The sequence below is a fragment of the Crocodylus porosus genome, unplaced genomic scaffold (assembly GCF_001723895.1).
Source record: "Crocodylus porosus isolate Cpor-Errol unplaced genomic scaffold, CroPor_comp1, whole genome shotgun sequence".
NCBI classification, from domain to species: domain Eukaryota; kingdom Metazoa; phylum Chordata; order Crocodylia; family Crocodylidae; genus Crocodylus; species Crocodylus porosus.
The window spans coordinates 104,364,920-104,386,397 of record NW_017728943.1 but is presented as its reverse complement, the minus strand read 5'-3'; positions in this window follow the sequence as shown (position 1 = coordinate 104,386,397).

Sequence of the window (21,478 nt, the reverse complement as noted above, 5' to 3'; positions counted from 1 at the left end):
TATAGCAAGGGTCAGGACCAGTTCAGAGTTAGTCCAGGATACAATGGCATATATACTTATTGTTCAACTTTTATAAGCAAAGAGAAATGATTTCTAGGTCATCGTTCAAAGAAAAAATATTTTTTAATGATAAATATTATTCCACCTACAAGGGTTCCAAATGCAATTCTATACTACTTTGCTACAGTCCCTGAACAACTGTTATTAACAAAAAAAAAAAAAAATCGGTCCTTCCCCCTCATTGCTTTTTTATGACTCAGTGGCTGCATCTATATGAGACACTGACTGAGCAGTCATGACTGCACAGTCATTAGTACTTGTATAAACAGGTATTAAGTGACCACACCATAACTGGAGTTACCGTGAAATAGCATCACTGAATGGCTTTTAGGTGACTGTAACATGCTGGCCTTTCACAGGCTGGCCATCCAACCTGTTCTGGGCTAAACCCCCAGCTTACTCTTCTGCCATGCCTTGATGAAATTATTATGAATGTTATTTCTAAGGTGGGAGGCTGCCTATTGTTTGACCTCTTGATAACAAGGGCCTAAGTACACACTCCAGCCTCCCCTTACATGTGTCCCATGCCTCACAACTGTTTCGATGTCATATCCAGTATTTCCATATTGTCAATTGTAGTATATCTGTCACATCTGATATTGACCCTCACTGGGCCACTTCACATTCCTGTCCCCTAACTGGGCTGCTGGGGTCTTTCACTGAGTGGGGTTCAGGTGGCTGCCACCATGCCTGGCCCCACTACACTGGGGTCTTCTACCCCATAGGCTTGGGACCTGCCACTGTGTGTGGCCCCTAACACTGGGGTTCCTCACCTTGTAGCCTCAGGTGGCTGCCACCATGTCTGGCCCCCACACTGGACTCAGGCAACTTGACACCAGGCTTGCCTGGCCCTACTCCCTTCCAGTATTGGTAACCCGCCCATAGACGGGGCCTGGGGTTATAAGGCACCCCTCCTCACCTTTCACCAAGGCAGTAACTGGCATTTCCTGGGGGCTCTCACATGACTAAGAGCCCTACCAAACAACCTATCCTCAGCAGGGTGCAGTTTAGGTCATACCGAGGACCAGGAGCCTCCAACCCATCCCCATAGCTCCTGCCCTTACCTCCAAGATGTTCCGGGAGCTCAGCCTGATGTTGCCTCCTAGCCTGCTCAGCTCAGACTGCTGTTTCTCTCTCTGAGGCCCTGAGTTAAAACGGATGCTGCTCCACTCCCTCAACCAATCCCAGGGTCCTCCTAGGGTCATGTGGTAGCCTTGATGTGGCTAGCACCCACCTGCCAACTGCTCCATTGCCAACTAGAAACCTTAAAATGCAGGCACTGTAGGTGCCCTGCCACAGTCATGCTGACTGTGCAGTAGCTCATTACTATTTCATGGTAGTGTTGCATCATGCTTCCTGCCATGCAACACTACTGTGCAGTAGTTACAAGTTACTGCACAGTCAGCATCTCTTGTAGATGTGACCAGTCTTAAGGATCCAATGACGGTGTGTTACAATAGTAGATGTATTAATGGATTTTCAAGAACTTTAACAGGATGGAATAGAATCACACTTACGCCCCTAAGTGCACTTAGACCTGCTATAGGTAGAATAGAATCTAGGTCATGGTCTTCACTGGCTCAAATATTTTTAGGTAATTTTTTTCCCAGGGGTGAATGAATATGGGATCATTTTTTTTTATATGTAATCCAGACATCTGTACTGATGTAATGGTTCAGGCTATCATCGGAAGGAAAAATATGTGGATCCATGAACTGTGAAACCTGAGCAATTTTAAGCATCGCATTGGCTGAGTCTGTGAAAAATGAAGCAGGAACAAGTGCAAGATCCAAAATTTAAGACTAGGGCAATTTGGCATATCTGTTATTTCTTAGTGTGTGTGAAATTCACCTCATGCTGGCAGCTCTCTTATGCATTAGTTAAGGCACATCTGGGCCCCTGTGTATAATTTCTGCAAAGGAGTTAAATTTCACCTTCTTTAAGTAATACTTAAAACCTATGTTAAGTAAGGTGCAAGATTGTTAATGTAGAATATTAAAAAAATCCATGTTTCCAGAAAACTGAAAGATCCATAGTTTCTATCGAAGTGTTGTTCTGTAGGTGCTAAGTCTAAGGAGAAACAAGGGTGAGTATTTATTATTGGCATTTAACTTTAACTGAGTTATTTACTTTGAAAACAGATTACATATAGCAATCATAGTAGAAGCTTTGAAACTAAGGGTTTGCCTACTGCACTGCTGATTTGAGTAGAGCTGAGTCTTCCTTCCTTGTAATCAGTAAATTCACTGTGCAATTTGGAGACAAACAGATCTTTTCATAAGTATCAGTCATATTTGGTAAACATATTCTACCAACAAAAATGAACAATTTTTCAGAGAAATTATCAAAATTCAGTGTTTTGACATTTTGTCTTGAAAAGTTGTTTTTATTTTGATGCTAACCTTTTTAAAAATATTTTGATTATGGTTAAGTGGCATGAAAACAAAACAGAATTTTGGATGGAACCAAAGATTTCATTTGATTCTTTTTTATTTGTTATTTTTTATTCTAGGACTTTGTATCTTTTTCAAAATATGTTTGTACTTCCAAAGTGCAGTGAACTCTTATTTGAAGGTATTTTACCAAAGGTGGTTCATGGGGCTCCTGCCCCTGCTGCTCTGTTCTCAGTTATGCTACTGTCTATAGCCACAAATGAGCTGAATTAGGATTCAAGTCATAAGATGAAAGACTCATCGCTTCTAAGCATCTCGGGGCCTACAGCTTTATTCACTGGGGACACATCTGTATATATCAGTTAAGGATCTGGGTCAACATATAATGCCCCTTGTTTTAAGCATTTCCTACACTGGAACACAGGATGTCCATGGCATTTTATGCTGATGTTTTAATAACTTTCATTATGCTAATGATTAGGAAACTACTTAATTCATGGTTTCATAGATTTCATGGAAACCATGAAATCTGGGATTGTCTGCAATATCTGCTAAATCAACAACAACAACAACAAACCTTAATAAAAATAAAATGTTAGCTCACCAGTGGGAGTCAATGGTTCTTTGCTGCCAGGAAGGGAAGGTGCCAGCTGGTGGAGTGGCATGAAAGATAGCAGACAAAATGGCGGTTGCCCGCTCATCCCTCCTTCCTACACTGGGACCTTTCCTCTAATCAGCACTGAGGAGCAGTGCTGGGAAATGCCCACAAAATCAGCTGTACGCACCATGAGCGGACCGTGAAAAACCCTTTGTCTCACCAGGATTTAAGTACATCCCTACTAAAAATATCCTTATGACAAATCACAGAGAAGAGGCAAATATTAGGGGAGGGGAGGGGAGAGGGGGGAAGTTGGCATGTTAATGAAAAAGCATCATATAAAGAACAGGAACAAGAATTAATGTTCCCAAGTTCAAATACACAAATTAGTCACCTAAGCAGATGTTTTGATGTTCTAACCTTTTCCAGCCCCAATTGACATTAATGTCACAACTTAGCGCTGTAAAAAATCAGTCCCTTAGTTTCAACGCCTAACTTCAGGAACTCAGCTTTGAGCATTTGACCCACAACGTTTAACTCCTTCATTGAATGAATTTACAGCAAATAGTCAGATAGTGCTGTTAACAGTGTTAGTAACAAAACCTGCTAACAATTTTTTCCAGATGAAATTTTTTTTCCCTTTTCCCCAATGGCCATGAAATGCATTGTCAGTAGGGCTGTGCCAAATGGCACTGTTCTATTTCAACTTTCATTTTGAGGTTTCAATGGAACAGCATTTCGTTTCCTTTCGTTTTGAATATCATTTCGATTCGACACTGCTGTTCCATTTCATTTCATAGAAACAATGATGCCCCATCACTCAGTTCCCCTCCCCAGCTCTGGCATCTATTGGGGAAGGGAAGTGGAGCTGAGCTGAGCTGAGTTCTATCATTGAGCTGGGGAAAGGAATTCAGCTTAGCTGGGCTGAGTTCATTTCCCCCAGCTCAATCATAGCACTGGGGAGGGGAACTCAGCTCAGCTGGACTGAATTCATTTCCCCAGCTAGATCATCATGCTGGGGAGGGGAACTGAACAATTGGGCTCAGTTCCCTTCTTCAGCCCGATTGCAGTGTTGGGGAGAGGAACTGAGCCCTGGATCAGTTCCCTTCCTCTGTGCTGTGATCAGCTTCCTGCAGCCCGGCTGCAGGAGGAAGGGAGAGCCAGGGCTGCGCTCCCCACCTGGCTGAGCCTGGAGCCACTGGGAGCAAAGCCCTGGCTCTCCCCTGTCTCCCATCACCTGGCTGCTGGCTGCTTTGAAACTTGAAATGTTTCAAAACTTTCAAAACATTTCAACTAGCCTTGTTTTGTTTAGAGGCTGTTTTGAAACCCTTTGTTTCATTTCAATTTTGCTGTTTTGAGCTCAAAATGAGTCGAAACAGTGCCAAAATGAAGCAACCAGTGAAAGTTTGCACAGCCCTAATTGTCAGAGGCTCATATCACCACAAATGGTAGCATATAACAGGGCTGTGCAAAGCTGCAGTCCTTGATTCGATTCAGCAGAGATTCAGCCTGATTCAGTGGCTGAATCTCTAAATCCGAATCAAATCAAAACATCCTTTAATCTCTGAAAATTGAATTGGAACCCTCCAAATCAATTTGGAGAGATTTGGGAAGAGGTGGTGATTCAGACATAGACACAGCTTTAAATGTTTTTTCTATATACCTCTAGGTAGCAGGTGGCTCATGAATGCTGTGATGCTGGGGTGCATGGAGCTTTCTGCAGAAGCACGGGGGGTCTCCAGCACACTCAGCAGCAGACCCGGAAGTAGACCAGAAGCACTTGCTGGAAAGCACGCAGCAGGGCCTCCCCATGCCCCCCCAGCTCGGCTACTGGTGCCTCCTGGGTCTTGGGAGGCACCCAGGGTCCCCCCACTGGTGAATGCTGAGCCAAGGATGGGGTGGGGTGGGGTAGGGGGGATCCATGCACTCCCTGGTGGACCTGGAGGTGGACAAAGGTACAAAGATGTTGTGCCAAGGAGAACTTTTACAATCCCTGTTCTCTGTTATGCCTGATGAAGGGTGAGGGTGCCCAAAAGCTTACAGATAAATACAATAATTAGTTTGCAAATATCTAGTTGATCTAATAAAAGGTATCCCCTCTTCCACAAGTTTTGATTCCCTTTGCCTCTAGACCCATATGGCTACAACCTGAATACCTGACATGTGTTTTAATGAAGTCATTGAGATACTTAATCTAGTTAAACTGGACAGGAGTACATGCTATTTTTTTTACATCTATGACACAGCACACAGCTCTTTATTAGTAAATAGTGGGTGTGTCTATACAATACACTTAACTTTGCCTTAGTATAGTTTACTATGAAGTAAGCATGTGCGTCTACAGGTGCACATGCTTACTTTGCAGTAATCCTTCCTAATACTAGTAAATTTGCTACCTGCAAAATGTGCTCCCAGTTAGCTATCCACCGGGGGCAGAAGATGGCTTTCTGCCCCTGCAGCTGCCTGCTTCTGGAGTGGGCTCTACCACAGGAGCCCAGGTTGGGAATATGCCCCTCTGCCCCAGCAACAGGGAACTCCAAGTCCCATGGTTTGAGATTGTAATTGGAGAGCGGGAGACAGGGAGACCCTTATCTCCCAGCCTGAACTCCATGGTCACAAGGTTTGGGCTGGGAGACCCTTATGTCCCAGCAGTGGCCCCATGGTCACAGAGCTGTGAGTGTGGAGCTTGGGCTGGGAGATAAGCATCTTCCAGCAGTAGCCCCATGGTCATGGAGCCAGCGCTGGCAGCTCTCTGCTGGCAAGGGCTAGGGATCTTGTTTCCTGCCCAGCTTCAAGAGCATGGAGCTGGGGGTAAGGGGGAGTGGAAGAGAGCAGAACAAGCTACCCAGCCTGTTTCCCCCCACCCCCAATTCTGTTCTCATGGAGCTGGGTGGGGAATAAGCTCCTCAGACCCTGCCCTGCATGCCTGGGAGAGGACAATGTCCCCCTGCCCCAGCAGCAGGAAGCTTCCAGCCCCTGCTCCCAAATCACAATCATGGAGTGGGGGCTAGGATCTTATTCCCTGCTCCTGCTCTGCAATCATGGAAACAAGCTCCCCAGCCCCCACTCTGTGATTGCAATTGTGATCGTGGAGCAGGGGCTGGGAGCTCCCCGCATGGGGACAGTCCCCTGCTGGCTGGACCTGCCCCTGACCAGGACAGTTCCCAGCCAGCCCAGGCTGCACAGGGAAACATGTGCAGCCTCGAGGTGGCTGGGGACTGTCCCATTTTGGGAAGTCCCCAGCTACCTCCAGGCTGTATGTTCAGACTTCCCTGCACTACCTGGGGCTGGCTGGGAACTGTCCCAGTCTGGGACAGGTCCCAGCCCCATACCCCAATTGGGTGATTGCAGAATGGGGCTTGGAAACAGCTACAGGGGTGGGATAGGTCCCAGCCCCCACCCTGATCCACTGGTGGGGTAGCTAGCAGTGTGCTAGCTGCTAGCTGCCCCACTGGCCAATTGAAGCCTGGGGCTGGGAACTGGCCATTCCCTGAAGCTCTTTCAAAGCATCGTGACCCTGATCAAGGATCCAGGGGCAGGATTTTCCTGCTGCTGGGGCAGGGGGACATTGTCTCTGTCCCAGCACCAGGCATCCTCCATCAAGCTAGGAGAGAGTGGACTCCCAGCCCAGTGCTCCCTGCCAGCACCCAGGGGGAGCCTGGAGCACCTCTCAGTGGTGGCAGGGGTGCACTGCAGGTCTGCAAGGAACCGGAAGCAAATCTGATCCCTATATCTCACATGTGTAGACATCTACCCAAAAAACCTTACTGTGTAGTATCTTATTGCACAGTAAATCTAGGCTGGAATAAATGCATGTGTAGACACATCCAGTATGCATTTAATTTTATTTTGAATTCTTGTGTTCATCTGCAAATGCTTCTTCCAGGTGTTCATCTACTCTTGTGGATTCTTATGTTGATTTAGAGTATTTGGTTTCCTCCATCTCCCAAACTGGAAAATCCTTCAAATATTTAAATAATAATGAGGTTTCAAGAATTTGCCACCACAGTAAAATGGAAACTTCTCCAAACAGCTCAGAAGATGTCAGTTAAACTAGTTACCAAAGAAAAGCCATTCATCTAACTTACATGAAATCACCACCCAACAGTCATATTGTTTTAATTAAAAGTTGCTGAGCCAAAAACATAAGGTCTTTATTCATTTGAAATGGTCCATGATCTTTTATCAACTGAAAGGTAGTAGATCTTAGAAAGCTGAACCATTTGCCTGAAGTTGAGCTGGCGACTTTTCTATTTTATTTTATTTTTTTAATTTAAGTGGCTGATCACTGACCCTTATCCAATTTGTTCACAAAGGCTAGAAGTCAGCCATCCATGACTACAGAGAACAGTCTGCATGCCTGGTATCCTGTCTGCAAACATATGGATTCCGGGGCAAAGAAAAATATATCTATAACCATTATTTTACCAGCATTTTTTTATGAGGACTTTGGGATAATGACGTTTTCCTAGTAGAGGAAGGTAAACTGCATATAAATAGCAACAGCAAAGACTCAGACATGGACATAGCATTACCAGTGTGTGTTCTGAATTTGGTACTTTTACCACTTCAAGAAAGTGATTTTGTTGCTTGAATTATTTAGGAACACAAGGACAAAGGACTGAAAGTGCCTGTCTTAGATGCATGTTATTTGATACAAGAGATCTAGTTCCCTTGAAAGTTTCTTTCCATTGTGAGACTTAAGGACTAATTCCTAGTTCTGTTTTACACACCTAGGTGGCACTTAGGCAGACACATAATTGCAATTGGGGTTTAACAGGCAGTTTGAATGCTATTTGCACGTACATATAATTGCAGCTCACCCAGTGCTTCCCTTCTAAGGATGCTCAAAGGCAGCAGCATGTAAGCTGCAGGGTGGACTTGAATCTCCCAGACATTTAATACCAGGTAAATCCCAAAACTTTTGTCACAGAAAAGCCATGACTATGGGAGTGTTTTATGCCAGACAAGGTAGAAAAAGGTCCCTCTCACCTTTTATCCCAGTAGCTTAGTGATTAAGGCACTTGCACAGGGTGCATGAGATCCAGATTCTAGACCCCCTCAGCAAGAAAGGGTTTTAAATATAAATCTCCCTTTTCCCAGCAAAGTGCATTAATATCCACACCATGGGCTGGGCATTACTCAGAGTACCATCTGGTGCCCCCCTTGAAGCTGACCCCTCTTGAAGCAATCAGGAAGGGAAAATGAGTGGGTTAGGGAGAAGAGCTTAAAATAGAGTGAGTCAGGGCAATGGATGATGCCATGGAAGACTGGAGACCTTTGGCTTTGGCCCTTGCCCCTGGCCCAAGTGGAGCTAAATGTTGCCCAGAATTCTCTATCCACTGTATCCAATAATAGTAAATGCAAGGTGCACAAAAGTTGTTGAAAAGGGGGTCAGAATCCAGGATTTCTCCATTCCAAGGCAGTGTCTACCTCACTCAGCTGTGTTCCCTAAGGACCTACAACACAACCTGTGAACCTTATGCACATTAAAGGAACATCGGGTTTAGCCACAGGAAGAGGAAAAGAGAGAGTACCTAACATCGTCTCTAATTATGGGCAGTAGGAACAAGAACTGTAGTAAAGGAAGTTGTGGGATTGCTGTTGGCAGACTTCCTGTGTTTGCAGCCTAGAGCATCCAGTTGACTTTTGAAAACATTGCAGGGAAGGGTGGATGAGGAATACGTTTGACTTCACGTGAGCTTCACAAGATGCTGTGGATTACAAGTCAGGCTCCAGATAAGGGGATTTTAGTGTAGGTGATTGGCAGGTTTGAGCTATATGGCAAGTAATAAGGCACATCAGCGTAAATATGTCCTTAAAAAAGCCATGCTGCAAACACACCAGTTTTGAAATGATTAGCAGGGCAGCCTATTCTGGTCACAGAAAAAGGGAATAATTACCACAGGTTTAGAATAAATGCCTCTTGCCTATTTACATATAGCAACCACAGTCAGATCTCTTCAGATTAAGATGAATGGCATAGCACAATGTGCATTCTTAAAGGACATGTACTGTTCTCACATTTTTTGAGATAAATGCAGCTAAGCAAACTTAAGATCGCTGAATACAATGGACCAATTTCAAACCAGAACTGATGCAAGCCCATGGAAGTCTAATGAGAGATATCTTGTCTTACTGGCAAAGGCAAATTGTCACTCACACCCAAAGTTGGCCTTAATTAGTTCAGATCACTGAAGCTAGGTGAAATTTGTTTTTTTACCTCTCCAAGGAACCATAACAGTTTGCAGCATCAATGAGAAATTCTCAAAGCATTTTATAATGAATTAAGCATACTTACCTTGACATGGAAGTTGTTAAGGGGGATTTATACATTTTATGATTTGCTTAAGTGGGAAAAAAAGCCAAGAATCCTGGTTCACAGTCATCTCTAACCACAGTTCTTTCCCATCTTGTTGTACAACATAGTTTAGCATTGTGTTTGCCTGGAGCTGGGAAGATGTCATACCACAGCTGGTAAAGTAAACAAAACTCTGGCTTGCATCCATTGATGCTTTTTGAGCAAGTACCAGGATGTCATCCTCCCATTGTACTCAGTTTTGGTGAAGCCGCAGCTGAGGCACTGCATCCAGTTTTGGGCTCCACAATTCAAAAAGGATGTGGAGAAGCTTGAGAGAGTCCTGAGGAGAGCCACGCACATGATCAGAGGTCTAGAGAAGAGGCCACATGAGGAGAGGCTGAGAAGTATGGGACTCTTCATCTTGGAGAAGGCTGAAGAGCAAAGGCTCCGGGGTGACTTGGTGGCAGCCTATAAGTACATGAGGGGTGTGCACCAGGATCGGAGGGAATGCCTGTTCACCAGAGCGCCCCAAGGGCTAACAAGGTGCAACAGTCACAAACTCCTCCAAGACCGTTTGAGGCTGGACATAAGAAAAAACTTCTTTACAGTCCAAGCCCCCAAGGCCTGGAATAGTCTCCCCCCAGAAGTGGTGCAAGCACCTACTCCGGACTCTTTTAAGAAACATTTGAAGGCTTATCTTGCTGGGATCCTATGACCCCAGCTGATTTCCTGCCCCTTGGGCAGGGGGCTGGACCCAATGATCTTGCAAGGGCCCTTCCAGCCCTAATGTCTATGAAATCTATGAAATCCGTAACTCCTATGCTTAATAGCTATTGATGCTCCTTTCCTCCAAGAATTTGTCCAGTCCCTTTTTGAATCTGGTTAAACTGCCAGCTTCCACAACATATGGTGGCAATGAGTTCTGTATTTTCATTACACGCTATGTGAAAAAAAATAACTGCCTTGTGTTAGTTTTAAATTTATTACCTACTAGTACCAGTTTGTTTTATTGTAAAAAACGGAACAACAACCTCAATTATTCTTTGCCAGCCCTCAACAGTTTCTTTTCAGAACTTGCATTGAGCAGCTCTGGTAATCCCCCAAGTTTGTTTGTTTTAATACAATTTCTAGAAATGTGATGAATGTGGTGCTTAAGAAAAGGCTTGTTTGCATTGGTGGCTGTAAAGAGCCTGGCATAGTGTTAATATTGCAGTAATATTTTCCTATATCTTGGGATAATAATAGGATATATGCATTTGTATTATGTATCATTTATATTATTTAAGTTTCCATTGTGTATGTGTTCTGAACTGCCAAGGCTGGTTTTCATAAACTGGATGGAGTGGGGTTTATGCACTGCCTGCTAGTTTATGATTTATCCTGTCAAGAAATATTATATCTTCAGAGAAATGGGGTAGCCTACATGACAAATACAGTCCTAGTTTTAACCAGGTGTCTATTCTTCACATGCAGTGCACAGTCTTACCAAGCTGATTGCAGAAGAACATGCAAAACCCTGCTGGCTTTTAGTCACAGAGCCTAAATGCTTGTTCTTTTGAAGATGACCTTTGCCAATAAGACAAGACCTCCACTTACAGGAAAGACTCCTCTGTGTTTTGTTATTAAATGACAAATGCCACCTAACTGTCAGAAGTCTTTAGCATGAATTTTGGCAGGGTTTTTGCAAGTTGGAAAACACCTGACTTCCTCCTACTCTTCAAACTTAACATTGCACTAGGTAATGCATAACACAAGAAAGGAAGAAAGTGGTTTCACTGTTCATTAAAAATCTTTGGATTGTGACATAGGAAAACAATAAAACATTACAATATGTTAAATAAAGCAAAAATACAATGGAGCTGCAGTAAGCCAAGAAAAATGTTACCAGGAGTTTCACATCAGAGAATTCAGTTCCTTCTGCCCTAATCCTCCTCTCTTTGAGGTCTGGATAAATACTTCCTTTGGATTGTATGAGTTTTCTAGGAGAAGTGAGGGAGAAAGGATAAAGGCTCTTTTCCACTTATATGCCTCTGCTCAGCAAACATTCACCAGAGCTAGTACTAGGAGCAGGAGCTGGAAAATTCAATTCTGACTACACCACAGACAGACAATAGTTTTCCAGCAGAATCAGTAATAGACACACGTTTCTCCCTATGAACACTGAAAGTGAAAAATTCTCACTGGAGTTTATTTGAATTTTTCATGAAAAATACTATGGCTGGTAATTAGGGCTGTGAGAAGCTTCAGTCTCTGATTCCATTCGGCGGAGATTCAGCCCAAGTCAGTGGCCAAATCTCCGAATCCAAATCAAATACTTTAATCTCTCCGAATTGAATTGGAACCCTCCAAATCGATTTGGAGAGATTCAGAAAGATTTGATGATTCGGACAGACACAGCTTTAAATGTTTTTTCTACTTACCTCAAGATACCAGGAGGCTCATGAATGCTGAGATGGCAGGGCAGATGGAGCATCCCACAGGAGCACAGGGGGCTCCCCAGAGCACTCGGCAGCAGACTGGAAAGTGGACCAGAAGCACCTCTAGGTCCACCAGGGAGCACGCTGGGCCCTTCCCCCCAGTCCCTCTCCCCGGCTTGGTGACCGGTGCCTCCTGGGTCTGGGGGGCCACCTGGGGTCCCCCTGTAGCCAGTCACTGAGCCAGAGAGGCATGGGGATGGGCAGCGTCAGTGACAGTGTCGGCAGTGCCTTTTCACAGGGGGTGCACCGCCACGCTTGGGGTGCACATGGACCCGTGTGCACCCCCTATGCATCACCACTAACTAGTCTATTCCTGGGATCTAGCTTGGGTACTCATATTTTGTGCAGGGCAGACATATCCTGGGTAATTACAGGTAAGTTGCTTCCCATCTGTGACTCAGTTTTATCTATACATAAAATGGGAATAATGATGATACTTATATTTTGTGTCCTTGGTAGGATTTGCCTCTACTCCCCAGTAAAACAAAACTTTTATTCCACGTATTAGTTAGCACATAGTTCTTTCCAGTCCCTCCATACCCAATTCTGCTTCTGAATGGCAGCATTTCCACAAGATGCTGACTGTGTAGTAGTTACTGTGCAGTCATTTAGTGCTTGTATAAATTAAATGACTGCACAGTGATCCAAGTTACTGTGCAGTAGTGTTCATGAATGCTTGTTTGTGATGCTACCACGCAGTAGCCTGATACTACTTCGCAATAGGGTCACATCACGGTTTTTACCATGTGATGCTACTGCTCAGTAATATCAGACTACTGCACAGTCAGCATCTCATGTAGACAGCCACTAACTAGTGCAGGCCTCATCCTGGTCAGTACTTTGTAGCTCTTTCCATTTGTGAAATGGGGTAACCAGATTTAAACTACTTCATGGAATAACTTGATGCTTAATTAAATCATGGTTGTAAAGTATTTTAAAGATACTTAGGAAAAGGTGAGGCTACTAAGAATGTTTTGCATTGATTTATTAACCAATGCAATAAAATTCCTGAAGAGCAAATTTCCCTGGACACGTTACAAAATGCACCATGGATACAATTATAAACTCTTTCAGAGTTATCTCTGCTGTGCTGCACAGGGTCAGAGGAGAGAATTTTAATTCTAGCAGGAATAGGCTCTATGATCAGAGCCTAGCTCTTTTATATGCTTTTGTTTCAAGGTCAGCTCACCTCCCTTGTATTCAGTGCCCATGTCTTCCCATCCTCAACCCTGGTCTCTGTGTCACCAAAGCCATAGTCAGAGCCAAAGTTTTCCCTGCTTATAAACTAAAGATGCAATAAGAGTCCAAATGGGAAAATACATACGTATGAATGCAAATGCATCAGTAGAGCACCAGTAAAAGAGCTGTATGAGAAAAGAGCTTTCCTGTCCCAAGTCAAGCTAAAAAAATGAATAAATTCACCATCAAAAAGCAATCTGGTAGTTGATATTTTTTTGTTTTTGGCAATACATGTTTTTCCCTCCAATAAATTCATTCAATTGTCCACAAACTTTTTTTAAGCACAAGGAAAACAAAAACAACTGCCCCCTAAATCCCAAGAATTTCCTTTCAAAACCTGAAAAAGAAGATGGTTTGATAATTTTAACACTTCTCCAAAAAGGGGAAATTCATCAAAATTGACTCTTTCCTGTGATTAGTCTTAGTTTTAACAAATCAACATTTTCCAAACAAAACAATTCTCTTCTTTTCCCCCTTGAGAGGGGTTCTTTCTCTGTAACAGATCAACCTGTTCCTTCACCAACTCAAAGCTAAGTCTTTCCTCATAACTTGCACGGGTTTCTATAATCCTTTTAAATTTTACTGACAAGTCATAGTACCAAGTCTAGAAGGCATGAAAACAGGCACCTATATAGTTCCTCTAGCATACATTTCAGACCTGGGAACCTAAATAAATTTACCCTAACCGAGAAATACTGGTCTCCACAACCATTCACATCTGCCTTTCAGTCACATGCTTGTCACACAATCTCTACTTTCTAAATCCCACAACAGGAAGAAACAAGGTACAGTATAGATCATAGGTCAGATGTGGACCCCTGAACCTAGTAAAAGATCTAAGGTAGCCAATAACATCAGTTTAGCTTAGAACATGTAAGCCTGAAATGCTGGAGGAGAGGGGAAGATAAACTGCATAGAATTTGCATGCACATAATTTCATAGCAGAATTAGATGCGCAGGATTTATGCATATAACTTTTATGCCAAACAACATCATGGAATAGCTTTCAGCATTATGACTGCTTCTACAGTACAGCTAGTAAAAAGTCTAAGAGAAACAAGTAGTCTTTATGCTTGCATGATAAGGTACATGAAGATTTTACAATTACATCCAGAACCTAAGGAAAGTTGTAACCTGCTTCCTCGCTGAAGATCACTCAACTAGATGAGCATAGTTTTAGTGCTTCCATATGTGGCAGCAACCTGGGAAATATTAAATTTAATTAGTGCTTCAGATTTACTTAGACTTTGAATTCCCTTCACTTTCACTCAAGATACTGATTCAGCTTGACCCTGGTGACTCTTTGATGCAAATGATCTCTCCTGCTTAAAGTCAGAGTGGTGCTTCAGAGCTTCATTGACTACATTTAGCAAGGAGCCTTCTTCTGTATCCTGTTAGGGTGGTTCAGTTTGTAAATGAATGCATCTTTTTGTACCATTTTTGGCTGAAAAATCCTAAGGACATCACCTCTCACTGTACTCTTTAGTTTCAAGTAGATGGTTTTTATTTGGAGCTATTACGAGAACACTGCTCCTTCTCAGTCTTTCCAAATGAGAACCACATGCTGGTAACTTGGGATCACCACGAGAACAGCACTTGCAGTTTTTGCTTCATGTGTTTGGCTGTTTTCAGTGACAGCTATCTCAGGGGAACCTGAAAAGGAGTGAAAAACTCAGAATGACAACTGCTGAGCCACAAATATTAGGAATTTGGAAAAGGGTTTGAAGGGAAACAAAATAAGCAGGAGGAATATAATCTGGGCTTTTTTAAATTTACTTTTTTTCTTCAGATAATTATGAGCAATCAAAATACATTAAACAGACATAAACCAAAACAATAATTTACATTCCAAGTATATAGAGTATTAAGGCAGAGGTACAAGACAGAGTTGTTCCATGATTAGAAGAGTTTGGATAGGGAATATTCTGCCTCAGGCAGGGGGTTAAACTAGATGACATCTCAAGGCCCCTTCCAGGCCTATTACTCTGTGGGTGCATCTACACGTGTGCCTGACTGTGCAGTTGTTGCTAAAGCAAGTACTAAATGACTGCGCAGTAACTGCCAGTACTGCACGGTCCTGGCGCCTCCGAGATTGTTTCCTACCCTACTGCACAGTAGGAACAAGTTACTGCACAGTCGCTCATTGCTAGTGCACGGTAGTGGCGGCATCATGGTTTGTGCCTGCTGATGCTATGTCATCATAGCGAAGAGCTACATCATTGTAGCTTGTTGCTATGGTGATATAGCATCTTGTGTAGACACACCCAGTGACACAAACTGTCATGGGTTTCATTTTGACTTTGATTTGCCATGTGACTTGAGCCTAGCTGTTTTCACCTCTCTGGATCTGAGTTTGTACATTTATATTTATTTAATATAGTCAAATATACATATAGAAAGAGAGAGAAGAAGAGGGAGAGACAGAGAGAGAGACATTAAAAGAATGTATATGTTGCAAAGTCAAACACTAAGAAATTAGGAAACACAAAGATTATGGTTGTATGCAGCCCTTTCATCTGGCCTCCTTGAGCCTGTGCATTATCATAGTCTTGTTCAAAGTCATGCAGGAAGCATATGGCAAGTTCAGGAATAGAACTCCTGAGAGGCAGGAGAGTATCCTTTGTCCTCTTGCAGTTCTGTTCTCATTTCATTTAGCAGCCAGAGTACACTTTGATATGTTCAATATCTCAAATGGAATGTCTTACGTTTATTTCTTAAGCAAACTGAAAATAAGGTGATTACATAAAATGAAATTCATATTGAACCCCAAAAGCAGGATAAGCAGGGATGAACAACAGGCTCTTCATATTCACACCACTGATCTGTACCATCCAAGCCAAAAAGTTATTGGTACCAGTAGTAGATTGTTATCTTCTATGCGAACTATTCACTAGAGTGGGGCATGATAGTGCCTTACACCATTATTTTTTGCTGCAGAGCAGAACAAAATATTGGAAACAGTAATTTCAGTTTCTTTTAACAAGTTCTGCCTATTTTTTAACTAAATAGCAAAGATCCTGGTTTTCCATTTCCCACAGAAAAACAGAGAAAACCATGGATTTCCCCTTTTTATTAGAGAAAATGCATATTTCTCCTTTTAGCAGAGAAATCCCTGGATTCCCTGCTTTTGCAAACAGCTCTTCAGGCTGGTTGAGCTCCAGCCTGCAAGACCTGTTTGCAAACAGGGTAGGAAATTCCAGCCTTGACTAGAGGGGAAGGTGGAGGGGAAGAGAGGTCCTGAGGCTCTCAGTCAGTCACAGCTCCACTTGGCTCAGCTTCACTCTTTGCTCCTGGAGCCTGAGGTAAGTGGGGCTTGCAGGGGGCTGGGGGCCCCTCTGGCAGGGCTGGGGCATTGTGAGTCATGGCTGGGGGCACCGGCAGGGCTGGGGAGGCAGGAGCTGGTCCTAGCCCCACCCAAGCAGGTGGCAGCAGTGGGGGAGCTGGCTCCATGCTGCTTCTGCTGCACCTGCCTGCTGTTGGGGGCAGGCAGATGCAGACTTTGGTCCCTGGCCCCGTAGCCTTAGAAGCTGGAGACCCCCTCCAGCAGGGCTGAGGGACAGGAGCTGTGGGTAGGGGCAAGAAGCATAAGTAGGGTGGAGGGATGTTGTGGGGGCAATGAGGGGCACCAGCAGGATTGGGATGTCTTTGGGGGTGAGTGAGGGGCACCAGTAGGGCTGGGGGCGGGGGGCTGCAGGGCGCTTTTAATTTTCATAACAGATTTTGGGGGTTTTGTAAGAGAATTTGTTGGGTTTTTTTATCAGTGAAAACCAGGATCTATGCTGATTAGGATCCCTGAAAGAACTCTTTCGTTAAAAAATTGCATTTATAATATATAATCCACCTAAGATTCCTTTACAAATATTAATTAATTTAGTATTTCAAATACTGCAAGTCTATTAGGTCCATCTGGCAGATGCAAATGACATCTTTAGAAGCTCGTTACTGTGGTGGCTTGTAGTTTCATGAGGGAGAGGATATGTTAATACATGGGATGAAAAGTGGGTCCATCAAATTTCAGAAAGAAAAAAATGCAGGGACAGTAATTTTGCAGATGTTAAATTGTACTTGCCAGAGAAGGTAGATGCCTGCAGGAGGACAGATGAAAAGGTAAATGAGTACAAGTGGCCGAAACTATTCCATTTAAACTATTTTTTACAGAAAACTTCTTGATTAAACAGAATTAAAGTGTCTGCTCTCCATGGAAAGATTAAACTTTTTTTGAAAAGCTAAACATTTTGGCCCAAAACAAGAATTCCAAGTTCTAAATACTTCAGTGGAGTCTTATAGGAGTTGTAGTTAAGATGCTGTCATCTACTTTTATAGCCTATATGTCTCCCAGACAGATTACATTTTCCATGATGGACCAGAGTGTCTTAGCAAGTAGGAAAAGGTTTTGTGGTAAATGTTTTAGGATATTACTGGGGGAAGTAGTCCAGCCATGAGCAGGGCTGGATTAACCCTTTAGTAGGCCCTAGGCAAACAAACTCCAGCCCCTGCTTAATATTATATATTTTATATTACTTTTTTTCACTCAATAATTATAATATGTAAAATAAGCACAACTGGGCCCCTTCTTCATTTAGGGCCCTAGGCTAGTTTGCCTTTGTGTGAAACTGGCCCTGGCCATGAGGGGAACATGAAGTTCCTAAACTAAAAATTCAATGAGGCATCAAGATAGGATTTCCAAATCAAACTTGACAGGTTTTAGCCAAAGAGTTTTGGCTTTCAAGTTCCTTCCCCTCCCCCAAAGAATCAAAGTTATCCATTGAAATGTTTGAAGACAGTTTTTTTGTTTCAGAGCAGCAGGAGTGCAAGAGGCCTTGAGAGGTCATCTAGGCCAAACCCCTGCCTATGCCTAATCCATATCCAAATCATCCTATTCAATTCCATTGTTTAACTCATTACCAAATCTACAGTCAACCCTGATACAACCACAAGATGTAACACCCTAACACCACAAGATCAAGGAGAGGGACTACAACAGCCAAAATCCTGCTGCTGCAAATGTGAAAATATGTTTGATAGATCCAAGGAAGAGGGCCACACTCCATGCTACAGAGCTAAGCAAAACCCCCTACAGTGTGTACCAATCTGACAGGGAAAAATTCCTTCCTGACACCAACTGTATTGATCTGGCCTGAGTGGAGGCACAGGATGCTCTAACCAGGAATTTCCAGGTTTTAGTCCCAACAAGAGCATTGGCATACCCAAGTCAAAATCACCAGCCTTGGCTGAAGTTAACGCCAATGATTCCAAGGAAGGCTTTAAAAAAGAACACTAACAAACAAACAAACACAAAATCTGGACACTTGCATGTAAGAGAATAAGAGGGGAAAATTCCCTCCCAACACCATGTGGCAACCAGCAACACCCAGAAGCATGGGAAAAAATGTTCATCCAAGCTTTTCAAGGGAAAATAAATCTATTTTCTGTCTAGCTTTAGAAATGGCCAGTAGTTTGAGCATCTGCTTACACCCTCCATGGGCAATGGCAGCAGTCACATTTTCAAATAAACCATAGGTAACTCAATATGACACAAGCAGCATATTATTAGGGACTTCAGTACACAGCAGCAGAAATATACTCCTGAATCACCCCATCACACTGCAGGTGATATAAAACCCTTGGCCGCACTGTCCTGGAAATACTGAGCACATGGGTACTGAGAACACCATGATGAGTGAAAATGGATTTAGTAGCTCAGCTGCCAAGCTGAGAAATAAATAAAGGAATACTGCTAAGAAGAAGACAAAAATTCCTTTAAAAAAAAAAGAAAGCTTTTTTAAGGGATCAGTTGACAAGCTATGCGGTCACTGAATTCCGGAGTTAAGAAGTACCATCTTGCAGTTCAACGGGTCCAACTGAACCCCTCAGGCCCCATTTTGCTGGTAGCAGTTGCCATATAAACTTCTGGAAAATTCAGGCAATATGAGAATGGCACAATAAAACTTTAATTACAAATAGTCACACAGGAAAACAAACAAACAATGAAATATAAACAGAGTGCGTGGTGCTTCCTGTTCAACTTCTGTTCCAAAAAAATCCTATTAATGTTACAAAGCAATAAAGTAAAAAACAATAGGAACCAAAGAAAAAAAAATAAAGAAACATATTAAACTCATTATTCCAGTGGCATCAGTCTTTTGGAGCTGACTCAAGTAAAGGCACTGTTAAAATTAATGGCAAATCTTGTTAGTGGTAAAGAAGTCACTCATAATTTCTGGCAATTTGGAAGAGGTAACTCAAACAAAAAAACATATAAAAAGATACATAAGAAAAAAAGGAATTGCTCAATCACAAAACCAGAGGTAGACCAGTATTGGAAATTCTGGAACTGTAGACAAATCAAACCAGTCGCGACTTGTCTCCAGTTGTGGCCAGTATCATGCTTCAGCAGAAGGTGCAAGAAATCCTGTCATAGGCACTTAAGGAATTATTTTCCCACAAGGAAAGTTTCCTTCTAAGTCCTATCAGGTTGTGGTTGCCTTATGCCATGTAGTATGGAGTTTTATATCATTTCTACTTTTCTAATATTTTATCTTATCTCATGTAACCATGTATGATGTTATTACTTATAACTACTATATTTAAGCTCCCAGCTTTAGGAATATCCTGTGGCAGTGAGTTCCACAGGTAAATTAGTTTCTTGAGAGGGAGGATTTTCTTTAAGTTTTACATGTATTAGCTTTTGTGAATGTTCCTTTGCTTATGTATCATGAGAGGCTACACGTTAATTCAGCCATAATCTTAGGATAATGTTTGGTGACCTTAAAATCTCATGTCACTGGTGATCAGGACCTCTTTATTTCCAAGTCACATTCGCATCTAATATCACCATGTCGTGCAATCAGAAGGAATGTTCAGCAAGTCATGAGGTGATTTCTATAGTCCAACTGCAACAAGATAGTCCATTTATAAAAGGTGTGCTTTTGGTGGCTCCAGTTCAGATTAGACTTATGAGCCATCTTGCTCAGCAATAGTGTATTTTTCCTGTCTGAATAGAAAAGATTAATCATGTCTTTAAAGAATATGTACTGTTTTCTGCAGCAAGAGTCCAAGTAATGAAATAAATAATAGATCTGCATTATCAACCCCAGCAGACAAGTTTTTAATGCCTGTAGTGGCTTCAGATGCTTTTCTTGCAGAAACCTGTTACTAAGCTCCCACAGCCAGTGATAATTGTCACTACTGCATGTCGTACATGGGAGGGCCTTCATTTGCAGGATTTTCCTAATATCCCATGTGACTCCCCAGTGGGACTGACCAGGAGGTTTTCTTTTGGTGGGGGAGGGTATTTCCTCAGAAAATATAGATTTGTTAAAATGGAAACTTCTCACAGGGATACAATTTGGTTGGGTAGGGCTCTCAGGTCCAAGTTGGACTTTATTGTTCAAAACAATTGTTAGTGGGGAAATGTAACCTCAAAATAGCCAATAGTGAAGTGGTTAGGGTACTTGGGTAGAACAAGAAAGACCCAGGTTTAAGTGTTTTGCCTGTCTGGTTTAGAACAGGGGCTTGAACCTCGGCTGCATGGTCAGTTTTTTTCTGTAGCCCAATGCATATTGAGTTATTTTATAACATGGAAAAACACTACTAAGAGCAGCTGTAAGAAAGTAAATGGTCTTGGTCTGATTCCACATCAGAATCCATTCAAATTTTGAAACCTCAACATTTTTCATTAAACGGATTTCTAATTTTCTGGCCAGCTGTACTCTTCTCAGAGATTATGCATCACACCTGGCCTCTGAGGGCATGTCCACACATGCAAGCATGTGCGCTTGCAGCAGCTCAAATAGAAGTGGTGCAAATTTGCGCTCAGGCATTTTGCCTCAGTGCACATGCTTAGACACCACTTTGCCGTGGAACAAAATTATACCACTTGGGGCAAAATAACCCTTCCTGGCTCCTCCTGGATCTGCAGCCAGGGGGAGCTAGAGCCCAGGGCCATCACCTGTGCTGTCCCCAGCAATATAAAAAGCTGCCCTGACAAGTAGCTCAGGGCTACTAGCTCTCAAGAGCTTCTGGGGCCCAGTCAATTGGTACCTGTGGACACTACCCCTTGTGCCATCTGGACTGCCGAAGCAGCCCTGAGAGTTCTCTGCACCTTCTACCCACTGCAGCGGTCTGGCAGTGGGGGCTGCTGCCTGGCTGTGAGCTGCTGTGCACCTGCCAGACCTAGATGGGGACTGCACAGCCACTAGAGGCATCTGCCCATCTGGGCCAGCTGCCAGTGGGCTATGGCTGCAGAGTTGGCCTCTGTGTGGCACTACTGCCACGTGTGCCCTTTGCCCAGCCATCTGGGCAGCTATCACCTGGAAGATGTTCTGAATGTGGTGGCCTGCTTTGAACTGTCAAAGAATGTCCTTCTGTCCCCATTTGGGAAGTGATTGGGGGGTTCAGGGGGCTGGCA